Raw genomic sequence first — 27,116 nt, forward strand, 5'->3', positions numbered from 1 at the left:
TTGAAATCTACGTTCTATTTACTTTTAAATCACGTATGTAGTTAAGAGATTCGTTGGAAGAAACGCGAGAAATAAATCTTTTTTCATGCAAGAGTGTTACATTTAGCTGTCAAAACCGCGATTGAACAGACGAGTATAAACATCACAACCTCGGCACGAATTTTGATATTTTTATCCCACTGAGTTCAAATCCCTTTGGTCATTGAAATCTACATTCCATTAGCTTTCTAATCAAGCATGTAGCCAAGAGATTCTTTAAAAAAAGGCGAGAAACAAATCTTAGCTTTTATATGCAAGAGTGTTACATTATATTTGAATTGAAGCCGCGATTGAACAGACGAGTATAAAGATCACAACCGCGGCACGAAAATTTTGATATTTTTGTCACAGTGAGTTTAAAATCTCCTCGGACATTCAAATCTACATTCTATTAGCTTTCAAGTCACGTGTATTTCTTAGAGATTCGTTGGAAGTAACGCGAGAAAAAAATTCTTTTATGGAAGTGTATGATTGTGATTAGCCGTTGTAAAATTAAAAACGGTGAAAGACACGTAACGCGCGAGGTAACATTATCCGCGAGAAAATCGATACCGCCTAAAAATAACTTCAGAATGATTACGATGGGAATAGGGCCTATATGGTGGATTACCTCTCTTACCTTCATCCTCTCTTGATCATGTACAGGCATGCGCTCTTCGTGATTACTGCTTTATATGGCTTTTATACTTTTCTAATGTTGTGTTTGCGTATGAAATACTTAAGACAATATACTGTCCTAAATGGTATAGCATCAGATCTTAACACTGTTAAATCTGGTATACTGCAGGGTTCCGTTCTAGGACCGACCTTATTCTCTCTTTACACAAGTGATTTACCTGAAGCTATAACCACTGCGACAACCTACATGTATGTTGATGATACTACCTTATATTGCATTGGCGATTCAATCGACGTAGTAATTTCTGAACTTAACGGAGCTTTGGAAGAGCTTCTATACTGGTGCAAGACAAACTCCCTTGTGCCTCATCCAAAGAAATGCGAAGCAATGATCCTCCATCGTGGAAGATTCACTGGTCCATTGAAGGAGTTAACGTTGGCCCAGCACACCATCAAATGGGTTACACACTCTCGTCTATTAGGCGTATTGATACGTGATCAACTAAACTGGTCTAAACATGTTGGTGTTGTTAAAAAAGGCTTTGTTGATAAGTTAAACTTGTTAAAACGTAGCAAATTTCTCCCAAAGAATATGTTATTAGACTTGTATTTTAGAGTTATTATGCCGTCGATTGTATACGGTATATCAGTATGGGGAGGCCTCACAAATAAGGAAGGTTTTAAGGCATTAGAAGCACTGCATTGTAGAGCTGCGAGAATTATCTTTGAGCTACCTTGGGAGATATCTAATGCAGATGTTATGAAAAAGGCTAATTGGTCTTCTTTAGCTATAATGTATTAAATTAGCTTAGCTATAAGGTTATGTATAAAATCCACAATAACCTGACTCGAGACGCTATGTCAGCTATTATTAAGAACAATGATAACATCAAGCGATATCAACTTAGGAAGAAACTGAACACTGATGTCCCTCGTTTTAACACCAACTACATGAGTAACTCTGTAGCTCCTAGAGGAGCAATAGTTTGGAACACGTTGGTTCCTCAACTTACTGAAGATATAGACAATGTTAAGAAATGTGCGATTATGGCAAGACGGTCAAAGACTGCTAGACCTAGATCTAGATTTCCTCCAGGTACTTTCTTTGTGCCTCACTAAACCGTGCCGACTTCTTTGTGGTTTTTAACGCCCAACCCTCAGGTAAGCTGACACCATCCATCTTCTGCGTTTCTCTTGCTGCAAATGCTCTTGCGCTGCTGTCACCGTCCTGAAGGAGGGTGTGGTATGTTATTTTGGCCTTATCCAGCAAAAGTCTCTTTTTCAGGAATCATCTCGCATTTGCCAAAGGACATATGCTTCTCGAGACTTGAGTATCTCTCATATACCTTTACGCAACCTTCGTTTGGACAGAAGAATAGAGTAGAAGCGTCTTTCGCCACTTCCACTGCCACCGTTTCATCAGGTCTTGGCTTCTTTGAGGTTTCTTTCGATGCACTTACGAAGTCACCAGGGGAAAATCGGCAGTCAAACTAGCATCTTTGCAAAACATCAGCTACCAAAAAAGGCAAAAATATAATTAGTATTTTTTTTTTTTTTTGGATTTTTTGTTTAAGTAAAGCGTAAAGCTTCTTTAGAGTTGTTAACGTATTATGTCCGTAAGTGGTGAGTAGTATGTTCGGGATGACTAGACCAATTTTATTCATGTATTCAAATGGATTCAAGACCCCCATGTAGGTATAGCAGGGGTGTAATGAGATGCAAGCGATCGAGGTATAGGAGAGGGGTGTAATGAGATTCCAACGGTCTGGGTATAGTAGGGGTTTAATGAAATGCAAGTTTATTATTGTTGATGATTAAGTGTACTGTGTTCTGGTGGTACGATTCCGCCCAACCATCCAGGTAGTGCATCCAATATATAGGGAAAGAACAATAGGTGTGCTAAGAACCAATGAGACGTCACTGACGGAAACTATTGAACGGGTCAAACTGGTTTTGAGACCGGTTGGATTTGAGGATTCAAAATGGTGGTCATATTGTTAAAAAGAAACCGGTCAATCTAGTTTTAAGCCAACGGTTTGAATTTTAACGTCGGTTGGATGAGCGGATTAAAAATTGAAGCCAGACAATATTTTATTTCAACTCAAATAATTTCATTGAATAAACATGATAATTTGGGTCTTTTCCCGTGTTTTAAAAACAGCTGACTGGAAAACTGCGTCAGGGATTAAACTACAGGATTTATGAGCGGATTCTCTCTAAGTCATACAACAGAGAGGTAGCCTTACCACAATTTGTGTCCCTTTTTTTGCACTTAATCAGAGCAAACATAAATCAATTACCGCAGCTTACATTATTTTAAATTTAGTTACTCAACAAATTAATTAAAGTGAATGTAAACAATTAGCCTTGTTTTCGTTTAACCGATTTCGCTTCCGCGCTACCCTAGTTTCTCTAAACTAATTTACCGGATAAGAAAATGTTGACAACAGAAGGAAAGCGAAAACGAAATCGTGCGTTTACTTTACACGACCTACTTACTATTTACTTTCAAATAAAAGTCATGTTGTCCGCTTTGTTACAGCGGACTATTTACATTCAACTTAAAGTTGCGGTGTTTTCGTTCAACCGATTTCGTTGCCGCGTTACCCTCGTTTCTCTAAACTAATTTTCCGGAAAAGAAAATGTTGACAACAGCAGGAAAGCGAAAGCCAATTCGTGCGTTTACTTTACACGATTTACTTTACAAAATTGTCCGCTTTGTTACAACGGACTATTTACCTTCAACTGAAAGTTGCGTTGTTTGTTTTCTTTCAACCGATTTCGTTGCCGCGTTACCCTCGTTTCTCTAAACTAATTTTCCGGAAAAGAAAATGTTGACAGCAGAAGGAAAGCGAAAGCCAATCCGTGAGTTTACTATACACGATGTACTTTACAAAATTATCGGCATGTTACAAAACAATACTCGAGTCCTAAACAATTCTAAAGAACGCAAATAGCAAAAAAAAAAAATCGTTTTTGTTAAACCAGCTTTAAGTTACTATCGTTTCCCTGAACTAAAATTTTCAGAAAAAGAAATATTGGCAGCAGAAGGAAAGCGAAAACATATTTGTGAGTTTACTATACATGATTTAATTACGTTACAAAATTAGTTGCATGTTAAAACGGACTACTTATATTCAAATAAGAGTCATGTTGTTCGCTTCGCAACAAAAGGCGAGTCCCAAACAATTGTTTAGGCAACAACAAAAAAACGTAATTGGTTTTTGTTAACCTGCTTTATAAACATGAAGTTAAAGTTATATTTACAAAATTAAGTTGCACGCTTAGAAACACACTAAAATGTTTTCTTCAAAGGAACGTGTCAAAACAAAAATATGCACTGTGACTCGAATAGAATGGTATTTATATTTAGAGAAAGTACCATTTCAATTCACGCAAAATTGTTCGCATGTTACAACGGACTACTTATATCCAAATAAAAGTCATGTTGTTCGCTTGCAACAATAGGCGTGAGAAATGAACAGCGTTGTATGCACAAAAAGCTTTGAGAAATGAACAACAAGTTTAGTTTTGTTCGTAAAAGCTCTAATAAAACCTTAAGTAAAACGATGCAATTGACAGCGCAAATTTCTTTGAGCAACAAGAAGCCGAAACGATTTCCCTTTGTTCGAATAACGAACTCCCACGCCTAGAGCTAGCCGGGAGAACTAGTAAGCTACGGTGTAAACTTAAGACAGCGTCGACTCGCAAACATCATTGAGAACATAACAATTAACTTCTTCAGCACGCGCAAAACTAGCAAAATTTTTCCTGACTTTATCACTAAACGCTAAGAAACAGGCTAAAAAAAATATAGGGGGCTGTATTTAATTCATCTTAACAAAGTCCTTCGGAATGAATGGTTCACAAATCGAAATCATGCGCTCTGAATATTTTTTTTCCTTTGACAATATTCACCCGTGAACATAAAAAATTCGTGTAAACGATTTCACATTTCGATAAAACTGTAATAACGCAAGTCGAAGGCGACACGAATAGTCAATAAAATCATGAAACTGGAGTTCTCTCTTGTTTATTCGTTTCATCACTTTGTTATTCTAATACAAGAAATTTTCACTTCAACGAAGCGCAATCTATTCGATGATATAAAACCAGGTGAAGACAAAAAGAAAAAAACAAGCTCCATTGGTTTGCGTGTGAGTAGGTATGAAAACATCAGTTGGGCGGAAAAGGAAATTCAAAAATTCGAAAGAGTGCATTGTTTACGAAACGGGTTATGGTTGATGCCAAAGAGCAATTCAAACGAAATTCAAACTTGTCAAACTGCAACTAGACACGCATCGTGTAACTTTGTACGTTAGCGTAATAAACTCAAGCATGTTAGGTGAATAAAACACCTTCAAATATAGTGTGACATAATAAAGTAGTGAATTTACAGTTCAGCGTCCTTTGGAGGCATTTCAATTCTCGTACTTTATCCGCGTTATTCGTTGGATTATACACAGCTAAACACACACGGTGTAGTTTTTTTTTTTTTTTTTTTTAGCGCAGTAATCTCTTCCATCGCGTGTGAAACACGGTCAAATAAACGGTGCGACAAACATTCATTAAGGAAAGCCGTGAATTAACTAAGGCATCGAGGTGTTTCAATTCTTGCATTTTAATCTATCATAAACAAGCATCGTGTAAATTTTATGTCAATGCAGTAATCTCTTCCAATCTCGTGCGAAACACGCTCCCATAAAGTACGACAAACATACGTATACCTTACGTAAGAAGGCGGTAATTAACTTTGAGCATCCTTTGGATGTCTTTCAATGCTCGTACTTTAAATTATACCATCAATACGCATCGTGTAAATTTACGTCAGCGCGTATCACATAACTGCTCAGTGTCGTAACGAAATGAGAAGTGTACAATAAGTTATTTTACGCACAAAAACTCGGTCATTCAAATGCAAGTGTAACTACATTGTGCAAAGTGCGAGATAATTGTTTTGTAAACATAAGAGCCGCTTTCTTCGTATTTGCAATGAACAACGTCCGACTTTTGAAAATTCAGTGAATGACACAGGCATGCTCGGAAGAAAGGAAATCCGAGTGCTCCTATGAGGAGTCGAACCTAAGACCTTCCGATTACTAGTTCGAACTTTTCAAATGAAACTGCATTTCTTACCTGAAAATGGTAAAGTTTTAAGTTATTAGGTATGAGCCGGAGGGAAAGATGCGTTCTTTTATTTCAGTAAAGGTTTCCGTCAGTGTAATTTTATCTTCAGCGTTCACTGAAGCAAATTTCAGTACACTTCCTAACCCAGCGTAAGAGAATACTTGTTTCAACTTAAATAGACTCATGACGATCACAGACATTTCCGATCTTTTGCCACGTTTTGTCTGCTCTATCTATCCAATGTATTACATGCAAAGCGAAAGGTCAAGTGAACAAACAAAAAAATCTACACTTCCAGCATTCGCGCTTCACTGAGATACGACATGTTGTATGAATCACCCGTTGCAAGCGATAAAAGCAACTCAATACTCATTACCAACTAAAGTGAGTAAATTGTTTAACTCACATACTACTCTGAGTAAAAGGTACACACTGTAACCACATAATGCTCATTTTGTAAACTTGCAAGGATGGAAGCAACTCAATACTCATTGCGAAATAAGGAGAGTACACCGTTTTACTCACATACTACTCTGAGTAAAAGGTACACACTGTAACCCATGATGCTCATTTTGTAAACTTGCAAGTGGTAGAAGCAACTCAACACCCATTGCTAAATAAAGTGAGTAAACCGTTTTACTCACATACTACTCTGAGTAAAAGTTACACACTTGGACCGGCACATGACGCTCATTTCTTAAAAGTGCTCCGAGCATTTAAAGTCACTTATTATAACAAAATACTGCTTATTGACGCTAAGAGTAACACTGGGTTTAGAGCAAGATGCAGTGCTTAACACAAGTCAGCTAAAGGGTGATGTCCAAAATTGGTGCGGAACCCAACTATGACACTACTCAAGATTACAAGCGATTCGGAAACAATTTATTGGATTCAAAAAGAAAAACGCACAGTTTCTTACATAGTTAAAAGAGTCTAAAGAAGAAACAACATTACAATACAATAATCATGTGGTTGCAATGAAAGGATAGAGATAGATAAATCGTTTATTAGACATCATATTTCCTACGTCTTATTCATGTTTTAGTATTTATGAGTGGTGTATATTTGTCCTGATTATTGCTGTAACCTATAAATGAACATTTGCCCTGATTATTGCTGTAACCTAACAGCTTGGACAGCTTGGATCTTTCCTCGTCTTTCTGTCTAACTATTTAAGTTTGGTTTTGCATTGAGACATCGACCGGCCTAGGAATTTATTTGTCACTCAACTAGCAACGTTCGTGATATTTTCTCTTTTGTCCTGTGTAACTGAACGACTCTTCGCCATCTGAACTTTCTTTAAGCACATCCTCGTATTCAAATAGTCTGTTCAGTAAGTATTTCCGTTTTGTGATTGCTGCCTCTGCCGCCTCTGTATAATCCATTTCATCCTCTTCCATAAAACTACGCAGCGTTTTCATTACCTTGTTATGATAGTAAACAGTGAGCGTCATGGCGGTCGGTCACTCTTTTCGACGCTCCGGTTTTCTGTGTTTTATGCTGAGTTTACTTCTCCTATACCGCGGAATAACGATTGATCTGGGCCAACCCCAAATGTTTCCGCGTTTAGCTGATGATTTCGATTTGGTTCTACAAGATAATTCTACAGCTTCAACGAACTTATATTCGATCACAGCGTCTTGGGCTAAGCGCCATATTGTTTCACAACTCATTCGTAAAGGCTTTTCTCCGTCAAGAATCTGTTATTATCCCAACTCTGTTGCAAGTTACCAAATCATTCGTCTCCAGTTGAGCGGCGACGTAAACCCGAATCCTGGTCCAAATGGTACCGAGCAGCACAATTTTACAGAACAACAAAAGTCCACTCGTCTTCTAACTTTTTATGCTAATGCACGAAGCATCATCAACAAATCAAGCAAACTAGATCTAGCCATCGCCGCTCTGGGCTATGATATTATTGTTTTAACTGAAACTCATCTGGACAGCTCAATTCCTGATGGTGAAAATCTTTCCTAGTGACTTTTCGGTTTTTAGACGGGACCGAAAGTTCAATGGACGTCATGGAGGCGGGGTATTGATTGCTACCCGAGACCATATCAAAGCGGTTCTCCGCGACACTCCGCAGAACGACTCAGAGTTCACCTTCGTCGATCTTCTGTTTTCATATAACCGCAAAGTCACCTTGGGTGTTTTCTATCGACCACCCAATAACGATCCTAAGCCTTTAGAAGACTTGCAAGCTGCTTTACAAGAGTTTTCGACGAACGAGCTGATTCTTCTTGGCGATTTCAATCTTCCGGAGATTGATTGGTTAAATAACAGAGTTTTGCGGCAATCTGACATTTACACGCTCATGATGGACATTGTTCAAGACAATTTCCTGACACAATTAATAAATGAACCTACCAGAGACTCGAACATTCTAGATTTAGTTCTCACGACTTCGCCCGACCTTATAAACCATTTGTTTGTCGGAGAACCCTTTTCAGATCATAACTCTATCTCTTTCTTATTATCTGGTACACCTTACGTCCAGCGCAAATCACAGAAGCTGTTGTATTGCTATGGTAAAGCCGATTGGGATCACCTAAGATCACAGTTATCCTATATTCCATGGCATTGCGCCTTCTTCGACAGCGATATTAATGACAATTGGGCTTGCTGGAAAGATTTGTTATTTACAGCAGTCGACGAGTGTATTCCCAAACGCAAGAATAGAAGGAAATCCAACGCCCCCTGGATTACCAAGGAACTTATTGTTTTGTGCAAAAAGAAGAAATCATTGTACAAGAGAGCGCGCAGAAGTAACACAGCTACTATTTGGGAAAAATATCGGCAACTCAACAATTCTGTCAAGAGACTTTGCAACACAGCTCGGTGGTCGTATATAAAGAAACTAGCTCTTGATCTGCAGGAAAATGATAACCCGAAACCTTTCTGGAATTTTGTCAAGTCCAAGAGAAGAGGGACTAATAATCTCATCTCTCTGAATGTAGATGGATCTGTTCTGACAGACGACTCCAGTATTGCTCAAAGTATGAACTCATATTTTTCCTCGGTGTTTACCACCGAAGATTATGTAAATTTTCCCACACAGGATTGTACTTTTGACAAGAAGCGTGCGAGCATTGATTGTTCTGTAAATGAGGTTAAACGCCACCTTCTAAAACTCAAGCCCAACAAGTCCCCTGGGCCTGACTATATCGCTCCATGCATTTTGAAATCGTGTGCACTGGAATTAGCACCTTCGTTAACGCATATGATAAACAAATCGTTCTCTGTTGGCCTTCTACCTGATGAATGGAAACATGCAGATATCACACCTCTACATAAGACAGGTTCTAAATCTTCGAGGGAAAGCTACCGTCCAATTTCCCTTACTTCAATTGCTTGTAAGATCGGTGAAAAAATTGTTTTTGATAGGATGATTAAGTTTTGGCGCGAAATTGACCTTATCAACAACAACCAATTCGGTTTTTTAAGAGGAAGATCCACTGCAACTCAATTATTATCAACTTTTAATGATTGGGCGAAATCTAGAAATTTATCCACTCCTACCGATGTCATCTTTCTTGATATTGCCAAAGCTTTTGACAGCGTTCCTCATGAGCGGTTGCTTTTAAAATTGAAAAGTAACGGCATTGACGGCTCTCTACTCAACTGGCTCAGACATTTTTTGGTGGGGCGCAAACAACGTGTAGTCGTTAGGGGATCTTGTTCTGACTGGTCGTGTGTTACCTCCGGAACTCCACAGGGGACCATCCTTGGGCCTTTATTGTTCCTCCTATATATCAATGACATAACTGAATGCATATCATCTACCGTTAAACTTTATGCAGACGACACGAAGATCTACAGAGAGATAATTGAGCCGATTATTGACTGTCAGATTCTTCAGGATGATCTAAACAACGTTAGCGAGTGGGCTCGCAAATGTCAGCTTCGTTTTAACGCGCATAAATGTGAATCTATGCGAGTTACGCATTCCCGAGACAAGTCGGAAACCAATTATTTATTAGAAAAGCCCCTGAAAGATGTACATAATTTTAAAGATCTCGGTGTAACAATAACTAAAGATCTCTCATGGGGTAATCACATTGGTATTACTGTGAACAAAGCGAACAAAGTCTTAGGCTCCATTAAACGCTCGGTAGACACCGCCGATACTAATGTCTTCTCTATGTTGTACAAATCTCTTGTTCGGCCAATACTGGAATACGCGGTACCTGTCTGGTGTCCTTACCTTGTTAAGGACATCCATACCCTCGAGAATGTACAGCAAAGAGCATCAAGACTTGCTTTAAACCAACGCAAAGGATATATGTCCTATGAAGACCGATGCAAACTACTAAAATGGCCTACTCTTTACGACCGTATAACTTATTTATCTTTAATTGAATGTTATAAGATAGTTTTTGGATTTTATCATTTAAAATTTGAAGACTTTTTTGATTTCGCCACGACTCGGTCTACAAGGGCAAATCATCAATACAAGCTCTATGTCAAACCAGCACGACTTAATTGTTATAAACATTCTTTTTTCGTTAGAACTATCAAACTGTGGAATGAACTACCTGGTGATATAGTGGAAGCTGATAGTTTTTAGCATTTTAAATCTAAGCTTAAAATCTATTTAAATATTTGACTCTAAATATCTTGATTTATGTATACTTATTTTTGTTTTTCTTTTATTTGAGGGAGTTTTCGCATAGGGCTAACCTCCAAACTTCCTTTTCTAGAAGTACTTTTCGTCTTAGTTTTATTTGTATATATAGTCTTTTTTTATAAAGCTTCTGGAATAAATAAAGTATGTATGTATGTATGTATGTATGTATGAATTGGATCAGTTTTAAGATCACAGTACCACTTCAGATAATGTAGATATAAGGTTCGAAGCCTCTTTCTATAAGCAGGAAGAAGCAGATTGGATGCTTGAGCCTCGGCATCTTGTTTTCGAAAACCCTGCACCATGTACTCTTCGATCTGTTCCTCCCAAACTGAATTCAGATCACGAATAGCTTCCCCACGCAACTTATCCCAGGGATCACTACCAGCATCCTCATTGTCACTATCCGTGTTTTCATCTTCCTTGTCATCGCCTGTATCGTTTTCGTCATCATCTTCTTCATCACTTTCATCTTTATCATCAATATCATCAGCATCGTCATCATCATCATCATCATTCATATTCTCGTTCTTCATTGTCGTCACTTAGATTCCCTACATATTGTCCTTCATCTGCGTTTGCTTTAACAAAAGTATCTGAAGAATGATCGTCACTAATAGTATTTTGACTGCTCATCTCCTCTTGGTTTTGCATTTAGACGCTTGTGACAACTCTGCTTCTCGTGACGGTCTCTATTAAATGTTCGACTAAACGTTCTCTGACAGAACTGACAAGGATGTGCCATAGCTTAGTTCTGCGATGCTTACTAGACGCTTTCCTGTCTTGAAATGAGCAAGCTAATGAATTTTTGACTCATTTATTGAGTCACTCAAAAAGAGCTACTTGTGACATGCGTGCTCGCTCTAGACGCTTTCCTGCCTTGAAATGAGTAAACCAATAATTTTTTTACTCATCAATAAAATTGAGTCACTCAAAGAGAGTTACTGGCAACATGCGTACTCGCATCTCTTTGAGTAACTGGTAATAGTCCATCATTGTTCCTTACCATACTCTGAACGCTCAAGTGGTACTCAGCCTACACGAATATTACGCGATTGTGGTATTATGCATGCTCTGAGTGGTCAACTGTTAGTCATGCAACGCATGCTCTGAGCGTATATATGCTCACGTTACTTGTTATAGGGGTAATATGGCGCAATAGAACAAGTAATCACAAACGATTTCTTGATCGAAAGAAAATTTAATTTTTTGCAACACACCGTAGAAGATATAGCGTTGTATCATACAATTAATGTTATTGAATAAACATGATATTTTATTACAAACGCATTCCAATGAATGATGAGGATGATGATTAGCATCATTGTTGTTATCTAAATTTAAATTTAATGTACCTATGTCGGTACATGGTGCATTCGGAAGCTTTTACTATCAATTTTTTCTAATTGCTTGTAACTGTTTATTAATTACCCTTATTGCTCAAAAGCGAAGTTGATTGTGAATTTCATTGGCGAGAAAATCAATATCCCTGCAACGGTCCTCTCTTGCCTGAGCGCAGTAATCCCTTGTCGGTTCCACTTCCGATAGTCCTTGGTCGGAATAAACTGATCTTTGCGGATCCCTGAAATAGTGGTAGTATTGTTCATTTACACGATAATAAATAGCGTTTAGAATGCGAGTTTTCAATCCCTCTAAATACACGACGTCACCGGCACTCTTGAGTTCTAAGGATGTGAGATAAATGGCAGTTCTGGGATGTTTAGGCAAGTCGCTGACGTAGGTTTCCCATTTGTCGCTAAGTTTGAATCCGAGAGCACCACAAACATTTTCTGCAATCCTCCTGATACGTGAAAGATCAACTTTGTCCACAACTTGATCGAAGTAACGGAACCACGCTTCTTCGTTGTCTATCATTAAACACGAATGTTGTCGCTGACTTGGATGATTGATAGCACAACCATGACATTGTTCCCATTTTTCTTGCTGAATGAGTTCATCACATACAGCAGCAAAAGCGAGCTGAAAGACATGGCCAACCAATACAGCTCCACGTTTATTTTCCCCGTTTTCCAATTCGTCTATTGGGTGAAACGTTATGTGAGGTGATTGGATCTCATTCTTTGGTTCCATCGTCGCTTCGGTAAAATAAAGTGGCTGAGAGGCTGGCGACAGAATAACATGTACTGTGAAGAATACGCAAACTGGCGACCCTTATATACATTTAAAAGGTTCGACTCGTGTAAGCCGGTTAAACATGTCTCGTGTTGCTGTCTCCAAAAAAACAAAAGACCAGCCTAAACGTGAATGGGATCTGCACAACACCAAAATGATCCGCCCTATTACCACCCAAAACTGACAAGTAACTTGAGCATACATAATGCCATTATTGGGTAATTTGACCAGTGGTAAACTGGGGTTTTTTATTTGAAAGAACCGGTTTTTAAAAACTGTATAAAATTACTGTGACCGGCTCATTACACACATCACTTTTCAAGCCACTTTCAAGATGTGTTACTCAAAATGTGGACTCTGTCATCAAAATCTCGAAGTGATCAAACCCGCCTCTGGTATTGCCTATATTCGCTGTTCAAATTGGAAAGAATGTCCGTTCTGACCAAACCAGAGAACGAATGAATGTCATGACACAACCGGTTTCAACCCGTCCATACGAGCCAAACACAGTTTTAGAAGAAAACATCTGACCAATCAGAACCTTTTATGACCAAGGGAAAATGCAAATGATAGTGACAACTGACTTTATTGAGACAAGAAACATATTTTTATAACATTTTCCTTAAAAAAAAGGATGTGATAACGGTCTTACATCTTCAAGCCACCGTTACGTCTAATGTCATAGACTTTTTGAACGTATTGTTCTTTGCATTCAGGTTGATAGAGGTAACCACTTAGCTCAGGTGGATCCACAATCCTGTTGTTGCAATCTATTGCCACGATATTTCGAACAGCCTCTTCTGCTTCATCCCAGAGGAGGTTTTTTCCGGCATACCCTCTCACGGGACTTGGAAATGGATCTGGGTTAATGTAACTTCTCAAAGGATAAGCGTCGGTATCACGGCAATTCTGAGGAAACCTGTAGGCACCAGGATGGGGTTCAGTGTTTCCCTCTATCCAGTCTCGGTTTTTCTGGGTTAGGGGTACATCAGCCCATTGGAAAAATTCGCACTGGTTATTGTTGCACCTTAAGTACAAACGACCAGGGTTCTTCTCTAATTTGCTAACACTGAGCGTCATAGAACGGGAACAGCAACAAACCAAATTGTTCCACTTTTGTTTCAGTTCCTCATGGAGTTGACTTTTCACAGCACTCATATAAGGCAATATGTCTAAAACACAAGCAAACAGTGGGCAGGTGGCGTAGGGACACTTTATGTACTCCCAACCATTTTGTGAGACCTTTCTTTCCACAAACACTTCGTGAATGGGACAACACAGCAAGTGATCCGGATCCAATGGATGCATTTCAGGATTTGTCTGAGTGGTTTTCTTCTGGACATTGTCCTGTCTTTTTAATTCAAAGCGATCCAATTCTTTCAACAAATTGTTCACGGCATTTTCTTTTTCATTCACAGAAGTACCCTCTTCAATTACTTCTTCGATAACATCTGTTTTTTTTTCCTTTTTGGAATCAAGGAGAAGACTCTGATGTTTCACCATTCTGGGATTCTCAACTTCATTTGGTTGATATCCGAAATACTCTGCCTCTTACGTCTTTCTGAATTGGTCCTCCTCGGTACGAAAAATACTTTGTATGGTACCACCAAGTTCTACTTCTTCTTCATTGGTCTTTTGCCTTTTTCTACTTCCTATTGATACTTTGGAGGGACGAGTGAGTTTTCTCTCGGTTGGGTCCAAGGTGTTGTCAGTGACTTGATTTTTCCTTTTCAACTTCAACTTCAACTTCTTTTCTTTTGGAAACGGCATGCGCATTGAAGAAGCATCTACGTTGATCCATTCACAGCTCATCTGACGGAAGAATTGTTTCGACCGTCAAACAAACTCCTCTCCTACTTATAAAGTACGAGAATTGAAATGCCTCCAAAGGACGCTGAACTGTTAATTCACCACTTTATTATGTCACACTATATTTGAAGGTGTTTTATTCACCTAACATGCTTGAGTTTATTACGCTAACGTACAAAGTTACACGATGCGTGTCTAGTTGCAGTTTGACAAGTTTGAATTTCGTTTGAATTGCTCTTTGGCATCAACCATAACCCGTTTCGTAAACAATGCACTCTTTCGAATTTTTGAATTTCCTTTTCCGCCCAACTGATGTTTTCATACCTACTCACACGCAAACCAATGGAGCTTGTTTTTTCTTTTTGTCTTCACCTGGTTTTATATCATCGAATAGATTGCGCTTCGTTGAAGTGAAAATTTCTTGTATTAGAATAACAAAGTGATAAAACGAATAAACAAGAGAGAACTCCAGTTTCATGATTTTATTGACTATTCGTGTCGCCTTCGACTTGCGTTATTACAGTTTTATCGAAATGTGAAATCGTTTACACGAATTTTTTATGTTCACGGGTGAATATTGTCAAAGGAAAAAAAATATTCAGAGCGCATGATTTCGATTTGTGAACCATTCATTCCGAAGGACTTTGTTAAGATGAATTAAATACAGCCCCCTATATTTTTTTTAGCCTGTTTCTTAGCGTTTAGTGATAAAGTCAGGAAAAATTTTGCTAGTTTTGCGCGTGCTGAAGAAGTTAATTGTTATGTTCTCAATGATGTTTGCGAGTCGACGCTGTCTTAAGTTTACACCGTAGCTTACTAGTTCTCCCGGCTAGCTCTAGGCGTGGGAGTTCGTTATTCGAACGAAGGGAAATCGTTTCTTCTTGTTGCTCAAAGAAATTTGCGCTGTCAATTGCATCGTTTTACTTAAGGTTTTATTAGAGCTTTTACGAACAAAACTAAACTTGTTGTTCATTTCTCAAAGCTTTTTGTGCATACAACGCTGTTCATTTCTCACGCCTATTGTTGCAAGCGAACAACATGACTTTTATTTGGATATAAGTAGTCCGTTGTAACATGCGAACAATTTTGCGTGAATTGAAATGGTACTTTCTCTAAATATAAATACCATTCTATTCGAGTCACAGTGCATATTTTTGTTTTGACACGTTCCTTTGAGGAAAACATTTTAGTGTGTTTCTAAGCGTGCAACTTAATTTTGTAAATATAACTTTAACTTCATGTTTATAAAGCAGGTTAACAAAAACCAATTACGTTTTTTTGTTGTTGCCTAAACAATTGTTTGGGACTCGCCTTTTGTTGCGAAGCGAACAACATGACTCTTATTTGGATATAAGTAGTCCGTTTTAACATGCAACTAATTTTGTAACGTAATTAAATCATGTATAGTAAACTCACAAATATGTTTTCGCTTTCCTTCTGCTGCCAATATATCTCTTTTTCTGAAAATTTTAGTTCAGGGAAACGATAGTAACTTAAAGCTGGTTTAACAAAAACGATTTTTTTTTTTGCTATTTGCGTTCTTTAGAATTGTTTAGGACTCGAGTATTGTTTTGTAACATGCCGATAATTTTGTAAAGTACATCGTGTATAGTAAACTCACGGATTGGCTTTCGCTTTCCTTCTGCTGTCAACATTTTCTTTTCCGGAAAATTAGTTTAGAGAAACGAGGGTAACGCGGCAACGAAATCGGTTGAAAGAAAACAAACAACGCAACTTTCAGTTGAAGGTAAATAGTCCGTTGTAACAGAGCGGACAATTTTGTAACGTAAATCGTGTAAAGTAAACGCACGAATTGGCTTTCGCTTTCCTGCTGTTGTCAACATTTTCTTTTCCGGAAAATTAGTTTACAGAAGCGAGGGTAACGCGGCAACGAAATCGGTTGAACGAAAACACCGCAACTTTAAGTTGAATGTAAAAAGTCCGCTGTAACAAAGCGGACAACATGACTTTTATTTGAAAGTAAATAGTAAGTAGGTCGTGTAAAGTAAACGCACGATTTCGTTTTCGCTTTCCTCCTGTTGTCAACATTTTCTTATCCGGTAAATTAGTTTAGAGAAACTAGGGTAGCGCGGAAGCGAAATCGGTTAAACGAAAACAAGGCTAATTGTTTACATTCACTTTAATTAATTTGTTGAGTAACTAAATTTAAAATAATGTAAGCTGCGGTAATTGATTTATGTTTGCTCTGATTAAGTGCAAAAAAAGGGACACAAATTGTGTTAAGGCTACCTCTCTGTTGTATGACTTAGAGAGAATCCGCTCATAGATCCTGTAGTTTAATCCCTGACGCAGTTTTCCAGTCAGCTGTTTTCAAAACACGGGAAAAGACCCAAATTATCACGTTTATTCAATGAAATTATTTGAGTTGAAATAAAATATTGTCTGGCTTCAATTTTTAATCTGCTCATCCAACCGACGTTAAAATTCAAACCGTTGGCTTAAAACTAGATTGAACGGTTTCTTTTTAACAATATGACAACCATTTTGAATCCTCAAATCCAACCGGTCTCAAAACCAGTTTGACCCGTTCAATAGTTTCCGTCAGTGACGTCTCATTGGTTCTTAGCACACCTATTGTTCTTTCCCTATATATTGGATGCTCTACCCGGATGGTTGGGCGGAATCGTACCACCAAAACACAGTACACTTAAAAATCAACAATAATAGACTTGCATCTCATTAGACCCCTACTATACCCAGACCGTTGGAATGTCATTACACCCCTCTCCTATACCTCGATCGCTTGCATCTCATTACACCCCTCCTATACCTACATGGGGGTCTTGAATCTATTTGAATACATGAATAAAATTGGTGTAATCATCCCGAACATACTACTGTGGTGATTACAAGGCCAATAGTAGCCTAACCCACTCTAAACTCTCTTATATTTTGTACCGCTCAGTGTAATAATGTAGACTTGTTTTATAATAATAATAATAATAATAATAATAATAATAATAATAATAATAATAATAATAATAATAATAATAATAATAATAATAATAACTAATTTAAAATTATTTAACAATTATTCGCCGAAGGCGAAGTTAATATTGGTGAATATTCCCCGAGACAAAGTCGAGGGGAATATTTACCAATATTTACTGAGCTTGAGGCAAATAATTATTTTAGTATAATTACTCAGGTGATTATCAGAGAAAAACAAGTACCGTCCGAAAAATGTCGATTTTGTCTGTTTCTTTCAAATCGTCACGCGTCAATGAACAGAGATGCGCAGTCTGCCGATCACATGCTCAATCGAAATCCCATGCGCAATCGATAAACTGCACACAGCCTCGAGCAGAATGTCAGTACTTATTCTTTAACTGCCGCTTCATTGAGACGAAGCACTGACTTCTGTAAATGAATGTTGGGTTTTTCTGACCCGTTTACCAAAATAGATGGAGATGAACCAGGCTGTATGGTGTAAAACTCGAACCGGGATTACAAGTGTTAGCGATAGCATTTTATTGCACAATTTCTTGTTGACATGATGGCTTCGCCGGTTAACGGACGTTTATAATTTGCCCTCGGAGATAAGCTGCTTCAGGTAGGAATTAAGTCATTTGTTGGCTTCACCAAACAAGTACATGGTTGTCGCAGATGAAAATATTTTGTTGTGAGGCAGCGACTTTAGATGGTGGTCGAGAGCCGCTCGAACCGACGACAAACTAATTTTCAGATTATAAAAACTGTTTTCTTTTCTCGTCACTGAAACGTAAAACCTACAGAGACATTTATTCATCTTGTTTTAATACTTCCATGCTTTCAAATTCTGTCTTAAACTCGTTTTGTTTGTGAAATCATTCTGTTAATAAAGAAAATCTTGCTCGAATTTAACTTAATTTGTTGTCTTCATTTTAAGTCATCGAGATCGACAACATGCAATTTACAAGGGGTTTTTATTACAATTGGCAAAATTTTTATCTGTTGCCTTTGAAAAGTATCACCTCGGACTTAGCTGCATCTTTAGTGCCTTTCGGAATTGCATTTTCTTTCATCCTATTTACTTCTTTTTCAGAAATGTCCACAGATAGCTAAGCGGCCATTTTGAAAGTTAGTGCTCCCGCTATAATCACCTCGCGCGAGGTGATTATAGCAGGATATGACGCAATCCTCGACCAATCAGATCAACAGAATCTCTATAATCACCTGAGTAAATATACTAAAAATTAATATCTTTATTAAAATATTCCACACAAATTGCTTTTTACACGTTAAAAGTATAAAAAGGAACTATTAAAAACCTATTTACAATTTATTTCAACTAAAACAGCACAATTTCTGTAATATTTTTTTAGATAATAGATGATAATAATAATAATAATAATAATAATAATAATAATAAATAATAATCTTTAAACAGGGTGCGTTCTTACAGAAATGGTTTTCAGAACGGCCCTGTATAAAATATATAAATAGATAAGAATAAACTGGACTTTTTTTACACATGACATAGTTAATAGTCACTCAGTGTGCTATGTGATAGTTTAATTGTTAGCTGACCAGGTCACTGTACTGTTCGGTAGATATTTATAACATTCAAATTTATCTCATTTTCATTTTTCGGGGTACAGTGTGTTTCTCTTACCTTCAACTTTTGATTTGCTAAATTCCTTTCCTTTTCCGACGTTAAAAGCTCTCCAAACTGTCAGCTTGTCATTGGAATACTGAAAGTTGTTTAATGTGCTTACACCATCAAGTTTTACCTGAGGCAACTCACAAGCAGAGACGGCAGCATCAACAACAGCAACGCGAACCTCGGTGACACCTCCATTAGACAGGATAGCTGTTTGAAGCTGTTCAGTATTTTGTACGTCGTGGCCCTTATTTACGTACCTGCGCACATGGGCCTTGATCGTCGCTGCTTTTCTGTCACAGGCCCCTTTACCCCCTTGAGGGTCGCTGAAATCCACTCTGCATACGTCTATCCCGGTGTTTACCTTCACGTGGGTACACAATGCTATTACAGCAGAACTGTGATAACATCCCGCGTTATCCTGGCGTAGGAATGCTTTGTTGATTGCGGGGTTCTCTTTCAGCGATCTTAAGCTGTGTTCAATGATGCGCACTACGACTGAGCTGTCTTGTGACGTATTCTCTACTATGCTCTGACTGACAAAGCTCTGACTTTCAAACAGCCCTTTCACTTTTCTTGCGACGACACTTATGTGCCATGATATTCCTCGTTTTGCATACCAATCAGACTGGGTTTCTCTGTATTTGAGTGGCAAAAACTTCATTGCCCAATCTTACGTTATAAGTACAGTGGTTTCATCTAAAGCGCTCAAGCACACAGTTTTTGCGGTGTCTTGTCTGACACATATGAGTTGATGTGCTTTCCAGGAATGAATTGCCTGGACTGCCTGGTTTTGTGTGTACAAAACGTCTTCCCGTTCTTCAGGTGCAAGCTTTGACTCAGCCAAGCATTTTTTTAATTGAGCAAAGGACATCACTGAGACTTTCACATTGTGAACACTTAAGATCCTGCTCATGGGAGCAGTGGGATCTTAGTTCATCGTCCTTACTGTCGCTGAGAGCATATCCGCTAAAATGGTCTGCTACAGACGAGAACTCAGATACATGAACCTTTTCAAAAGGAGAAACTCATGGATTACTTGACTGTTTGGCTATTAACGTTTCAATTTTCAGTTATTTTACGCGTCTGGTAAGTTTGGTTAAAACACTCAACACTCTTCCAGGGATAATTTTTTTCAATCTTGTTTTAGCGCGTGGTCATACTGCGCGGCTATTTCAAGAACGACGTCTGATTGGTCTGTTGTAATGATGTAATGAAATTTGACGTTCGGCAGGTTTTGTTCCCTAAAAAGTAAATTGACACGTTCGAGTCCACTTTGTATTAAGTATCAAGTAGCAAAACTTGATCCTAGCTTAACAAAGCTGAACCCGATGAAAGCGATTGATAATCAATAGAATATGTACGGGGATCCGAGCTCCACCGAGGAAGATGTTGAAAGATCATGGTAATCCTTTCGTTACTTAATTGGAACGTAACCCCCGACCGATGCAACGAACCCCTAAAAGTGGACCCCGGTAAGGGCATTAATAGTAAAATCAGTCTGGAAACCTAACCGATATAACGAACGCCTTTTATAATGAACATAATCGGAGATTACTGTCAAACCAGTAAGCAAAAAAGAAAGTACAGATTTACATAAGTTATCATGTATTCATTTCTATTAGTGTGGAGGCAGCGTGGTTGAGTTGTTAGGGCGCTGGACTTCTAGTCTGGTGGTCCTGGGTTTAAGTCCTCCACTCTGCTACTCATCGGATTTGTTATCGGTTGCGCAAGTTGAGCTCCTGGGGTGCGCTTTGTAAACAGCCAACTGGTCTGTCTTCGGCCAGTTTCAATTTTTAATCACTTAACGTTTATTAATAATGTTTGTTTCCTGTTATTATTATTATTATTATTATTATTATTATTATTATTATTCGTGCTATAATGAGCTAAATTAGTGTTCCAGTTTGATTAACGCGCGCGCCGTGTATTCGGAGGGGGAGAGAGGGATAGTAACAATACTGATAATTTCATTACTATTGTAAACGGCCAGTTGTAGCTTATAGTCAGCCTTGAGATACTGTTCCCTTCCTTCAGACACATCTCCCATCTTTTTGCAGTCTCCCTGTCCAGGCCACTCTCCTTAAGTGTTTCCACTATTCTACACAGATCTTCGAAACCCTTTGCACCATATGAAGCAATGTAATCGAGCCCCTGTAGGGACGTCCTCACAGAGGCCGCACAGGCAGTCAGGACTCTTAACATTGTTGCTAGACTGAATGGAGTGAATTTTGTTTCCTCGCAATAAGCTTAGTACTGCTTTACTAGCCTGTAAGGAATCATCGTCCTTATGACATTTGGAGTTTCAAGAATCTTCCCTGAAGAGAGGCGAAGGTGTCGCTGCCCAAAAGGGAAGATCCTGGATCACGTGCGGACTAGGTATGTAAGTCAAAAAATGATCTAGCTGTTTACTTTCAACTCTCATCCTCAGGCATCTTGGTCGGGTTGGTAAGGTACCACGCCCATGTTGTAGAGAGTGCTGTCTCGTCATTTTGAACCGGTATTGGGTGAGCCCCGGAATATAGTACTGGATACGCTTAAACGTTATGAGGTCTCCCATGATTGACAATATCTGGCGCCTTGTTTCCCAGTTAGATGCATTTCGGTAGGACTCGGCCAGTGCCTTGAGATATTTTCGGTCTTCTTGTTCGCCGATACTTAGTTCCTTCTCGACTGAGCCAGATTTTCTAACGGCCTCCCAAAGATAGCCTGCGTCTCCTGGGGCGATAACATTAAGACCAGCCACAATAACAGACAGCCTATGATACATGGCTTGCCCTAGTACGTTCACCGGCCTCCTCCCATCCCTTTTTGTATGGCCCGACTGTATCAGCATTGCATGAACGCAAGAAATCATTCAACAGTGCACGTCTTGTGGCCTGACTGCTTGTTGGTAGATCGTCGCCACTAGAAGTTTCGCTGCTGCTCACTTGGGTGTCGGGTTGGTACTGGCTAGTGTCTATAGTCGTGTTGAGTTCTGAATCGTCTAGCTGAGAGTAAGACTGAGACATACTTTCGTCTCCTATCGACAGGTGGTGGATTGAGACATTAGTTTTAGAGTCCTGCTGAGAAAGACTATCGTCTTCTATCGCCAGGCGATGCATTGAGTGGCTAACGTTTTCTACAACTTCTTGACTCGCTACATCTTCTTCCTATATGTGTTATAGAGAAAAAAGAACTTTGTTTACAGATAAGAATGTCTATATATTACAGATAAGTATATGAGTATATTTAACAATTATTCCACGAGCGCGCGTTGGATATGAGATGATAGATAGCCAACGAGGCGCGTAGCGCCGAGTTGGCTATAATCATCTCAAATCCAACAAGCGCGAGTGGAATAATTGTTTTATTAAAAACAATCAAGAATTATTGCTAGATCCGTTATTGATTTCACTTTGAAAGAACAACCAGAAGACAATTTAATGGTCACCATTCCTCGGGCATGGTATAATTGCTCATATACCATGGTCGCTAAGCCAATCAAATCCCTGGAATTGCATTATATAATGATCCAGTTTGTAATGAAAGTATATATTGTATTATTATCGTATTATATGGTTCTGCATAAATTAACTTCGAAGTCAACCCGGACAACAGAGTTTAATTCATGTTTAAGCAGTTCTGTAACTGTAATAACTATATTACATACCTGTGTGATATCTTCAGATATCCGCTCTACTGGCTCTGCGACGTAAGGTTCTCCCAGGGGTTCTAAAGCTTCTTCGGATTCTGAGTTGGGAAATGCTAAAAGCGATGCTTCTTCCAACTTTTTTCTGCATTGCTCGCAGATTTCTAAACCAAAAAAAAAAGCAAAGAAAATAATCAACGCTACCACGTTCTTCCCACATTGGGAAAATTACTAGGGGAATCTGTGACTATATCTTTATGGGGTCGTATCTTTGCTATGCTCTTTGTTATCTGCCAAACATTAAGCAAGCACGTTTCTTGACAGATATATCTTTTTACGGTTAAAAATTTCAGACTATATATTTTTTTTTTCGCTGTCTGAAAATTTGTAAGGGAGGGAATCCTGAGGCTACGATTTATTTAGCTGTAACCTTGAGAAACAGACACACCCGGCAAGTTTTTAAGCTAGTGCTACGGGTAAATACTCACGTGAGCCAACAGGAAGCAGCACTTGTGTTTGTTCGTGGAGAAGCTTAGCATGCAGAGAAGATATTCCTCTCTCCCCTGACACTGACGTCCCATGCGATGCCCATCCAATGGGTGCGGCACAGATCCTCTCATTTGAACGCCATCTGATGCCAAATATGTCCTGATGTCTCGGGCAAATAGTGAGTTCAGAATGACTTTCGCTTTTCTCAAAAATGCCTTTGAAAGTAAAACAGTCAATTACTACAAGCTTTTAGGTTAATGCTTTTTACCTAGGAAATTCTAACATATCATGAGAACATGCACCAAACGACTGTTTTCTCTCAGATCCTTTGAAACGCTATTTTAGGCTATTTAGTGTGCCTTTAAAGCGCTGTAGGTTCATTTTAGGCTGCGCTATAATATTTTTATCTGTTCGGTCATTCTAGGGGAACTTCAATCTTTTCGAAATTACTAGGGCAGGATTTGTACATTTCCCGAAAACCTTAGGTCTTATTACCTTTCCGAAAATCTTAGCTGACCTTTTTCGGTACCCGAAACAACATTTTTATCAATCCGAAAACACTAGGCCTTAAATTTCCCATATCACGAAAGTTAGAGGTGAAAATTTCCTTTAGAAAATTGTAGGGGATTAAGGGCCTAAATTACCGAAACGATCCGTTGGGTGCCCCTTGATAGAATGCATTTATTTTTTATTCACCACCGTCCACATTTGTTCTCCCCCCTCTCCTCGACGCCCCGTTCCCGACCTGAATCCCCCCCGTCCCCGACCTGAAAAAATGAATAAATTGATAATCATTGTTTTCAATTTCTCTTGTCATGTACATTCGGTTCCCTGTAGGCCCGCAAATCTAATTTGTGACGTTAAGTTCTTGTGAAACAAACACGGCCATCATGCTCGTCCGTACATCTTTTGTGGTTCTACGCAAAAATGCTTCTTAACGGACTTAAGCATTGATGACCAGGGAAAGTTTTAGCCTTGTATGTTTATAAAGCAACAAGAAAGGTTTTTGCTTTTACTTTTGCCGTAGCTTAGCTGTTTCGACAATGGCTTTTTAGTAAGTTTTAATTTAATTTAATTTAATTCAACTAATTTATTTTATTGTTTTAAAGAGTTTCGTAAACATATCGAAAACATCGCAATGTTTACTAACGTTTGTGGCCTTTTACTTCTGTTAAGTCCGGTACAGAAGGGTCTTGGGTTTAAAATTACTCCCTAGAGGATGTTCAAGCTTTAAAGTTAAACGAAAACTTACTGATCCGTGACGATTCTTGATATATAAAAAGGCAAATCATAACAAATTCAACCCCTTAGTATCACACCGACTCTCTTTGTTTTGAAAATATAGCGAGGAGTCTATTTTTCAATTAATTTATGTTGGGCATACATATACACAATACACACAGCTAAAGCATACCTGCCCGTGCCAATAACAACTTTGCTTCAGAGCCTAACGTAGCGTCTCGAGTGTTGCAATAACGCAGATGCCCTTGCGTGGATTTGGTACACTTGGCAAGGATTAAACTTTTAACATTCGCTGAGTTGTCCACACTTGAACCACATGTTCCCCCTACAATCTGGCCATACTCACACACAGCCATATATAAGCACCACTCCGGTGGTAGTAGCCACCCACAATAAACTCCACTGTACACTCAGCAAGTACCACGTGCAACGGCTAAAAGAAGTTAGCTTTCGGGGCACAGCGCTCTTTTCAATTTGCGTGATCTTTAAGTAATTTAGATATTACACCTTAGTGTCCGAAAAGAAAAAAAAGGCGTTTTGACGTGTCAAAGTAATACCGAAATATATAAGTACACATCCCAGTACGAAATGTACTCTTGGGATTCCTGTGGTTACTTAGTTAATCGTTAACTTGTTCCTTGGCTTGTGGCGTTCGGCGATCTCGCTCAATACAGTTTTGCAATGAATACAGACTGTGTTTTTTTAGGCAGAAAAGATCTCTAAGGTAAGAAATATTTATTAATCATTCCGTAGAATGACGTTTACCTAGTTAATGCCGCATTTGTGTCGTAAACAGACTTTAAAATCGCATTTTCGTGGTAAACAAACCGAAACCGCCTGCGCAAAGTGGGTTAAATTGCAAATTTTAGTTTCAAAATTATCTTTTATAGCTAGTAAATAACTCGAAATTCAAATGTGCAGTTTTCCTTTACTCAAAATGTACCATCAAAGTAAAAATAAGCGTCTTCGGGCGAAGGAAAGTCAAGGTTGAAGAGCTCTCGTTTATACAGTCGAACCTGTATTAAGCGGCACCGTATTAAGCGGTCACCCTCTATTAGGCGGTCAGTTGTCAAAGTCCCGAAAATTACTTCCCTTAATTACTGTAATCCTGACCTGTATTAAACGGTCACCTCTATTAAGCGGTCGCGGTCACCCAAAACTAAATCCCAACGAGCTGATTTCTATTGTCTTGACCTGTTTTAAACGGTCACTTTGTAAAAGGAAACCACTTAAATATGGTAACAAATAGCGTGCCAGGCAATTGAGTTTCTAATGAGCTGCACAATCGTGGCGTTAATGTTTTACTAGTCCGTTTCAACTGTTTTCCTTTGTTTTCCTGTTCTCCTTTGTCATACCATTTTATCGCTGAACTTTCTTAACCAAGTAAGTGATGTATTCTGTACAACCTGTATTAAGCGGTCACTTAGCCATTCCCCGAGGGTGACCGCTTAATTAATACAGGTTCCACTGTATTTCCCATCGATATGAAAGGTCAAAGGTCGCTCTTAATTGCTGAAGTGACATGTTTTGAAAACGCTCTGAGAACTCGCTGTTTAATTTACCCCAATTTTTTATTCGATGAATGTTTAGTTGAAATGATTATGTTTTCCCGGAGTGTAGTTTCGTGGAGCAAAGCGATGTACCAAAATGCTTTTTTTGTCCTTGAACTTAGCCAAAATCAGGTTGTTATAATCACCGGTAAAAAGGCACAACTTAAAAAATTGGTCAAAATTCGTGTTTACGTTTTATTTAAATTTGACACCGCTAGTCATCTAAGGAAATATATATTTTTTTTTTTTGCTGAGGTAATCTTTTCTAGAAAAGGCCAATTGTATAAAACGGAGCTTCTGCAAAAGTGCCTATTTCGGCGCGATTTTAGCCGGCCTCCATGGGGAAAATTTAAAAAAAAATTGCCCCCAAATGAATAAAGCTCTAAACAAAACGAAAGTTATAATTCTAGAAGTAGTTCACCAAGCCCTTTATTCTGTCAAAGTTTGGGGAAATCAGTTTTTTCTATTTTGTATACGCTTAGTCGGTCCTTACAGCAAACCGTTCTTAAGTATAATTAGTGTTAATAATTGGTCGATACTAGAGTACCACCTTGTACTTTGAATTTTAGGCTTTTATCGTTTTAGAATTGTATGTAGTAAGTAGCTATAGGATTTTAGCTGGTGTATATCCTATTTATTTTCTAATTCATCAGTTATCTTATTTAATTATTTAGACACGACCCCACAAGCGAAGCGTCGCTTTAATACTTATCGTGTATAAATAAAGATTATTGATTGATTAATTGATTGATTATTGAAGAGACGGCAAAGATGAAGACGACTGGGTTGTGGACTGTGGTTAGCGCGGCCGGACTGTGGCAAAAACCTGTCCTGCAGTCACCAGAAGATTACATGGGTTCCTTGCTAACAGGAACCAAGTTCGACGGAGAGCAGCTTGAAAAATTCCGCACATTGAGCATGTTTTGGCATACGAATTCCTTCATTTCCTGATAGAAAAGATATGGGTATGCAAAGCAGGGGCTTGTGGGTAAAGTGCCCTGCAACTAACGGAAAACGGTGCACACAAGACACCGGTGCCTACTTTATTACCCGAATACAAGGTCTGGACCTTGTACTCCAGCACGGACACCGTGCCCGAATTCTGGTGTGGATACTTAATAAAAGGGTGCGTTCACATTAATGCCCAGTTAAAGTCGTACTCGGGCACCTTCCTCGGGAACCAAGTGTAAACTAGCCTTAGGCAAGATACTTCGCTCCACATATTCTCTCTTCACCCAGGTGTATAAA

The 27,116-nt window shown here is 38.7% G+C and overlaps 2 pseudogenes across 2 annotated transcripts in view; one reads left to right on the forward strand and one right to left on the reverse strand.

Annotated features, from left to right (window-relative positions):
- The window catches only part of LOC146470792 (uncharacterized), a 105,948-nt pseudogene that overhangs the window by 36,330 nt on the left and 42,502 nt on the right, over positions 1-27,116 (forward strand). The gene's annotated exons all lie outside the window — the stretch shown is intronic.
- Positions 1,739-24,886, reverse strand: LOC146470795 (uncharacterized; annotated as a pseudogene). The gene is made up of 8 exons (XR_014866958.1): positions 24,491-24,886; positions 23,076-23,291; positions 22,609-22,751; positions 21,970-22,108; positions 20,944-21,915; positions 18,969-19,966; positions 7,401-7,403; positions 1,739-2,170 (listed from the first exon to the last, which is right to left on the reverse strand). The product of XR_014866958.1 is annotated as an uncharacterized LOC146470795 (transcript).

Source organism: Pavona decussata, unplaced genomic scaffold (genome assembly GCF_977016875.1).
Source record: "Pavona decussata unplaced genomic scaffold, jaPavDecu1.1 SCAFFOLD_110, whole genome shotgun sequence".
Classification (NCBI taxonomy): Eukaryota; Metazoa; Cnidaria; class Anthozoa; order Scleractinia; family Agariciidae; genus Pavona; species Pavona decussata.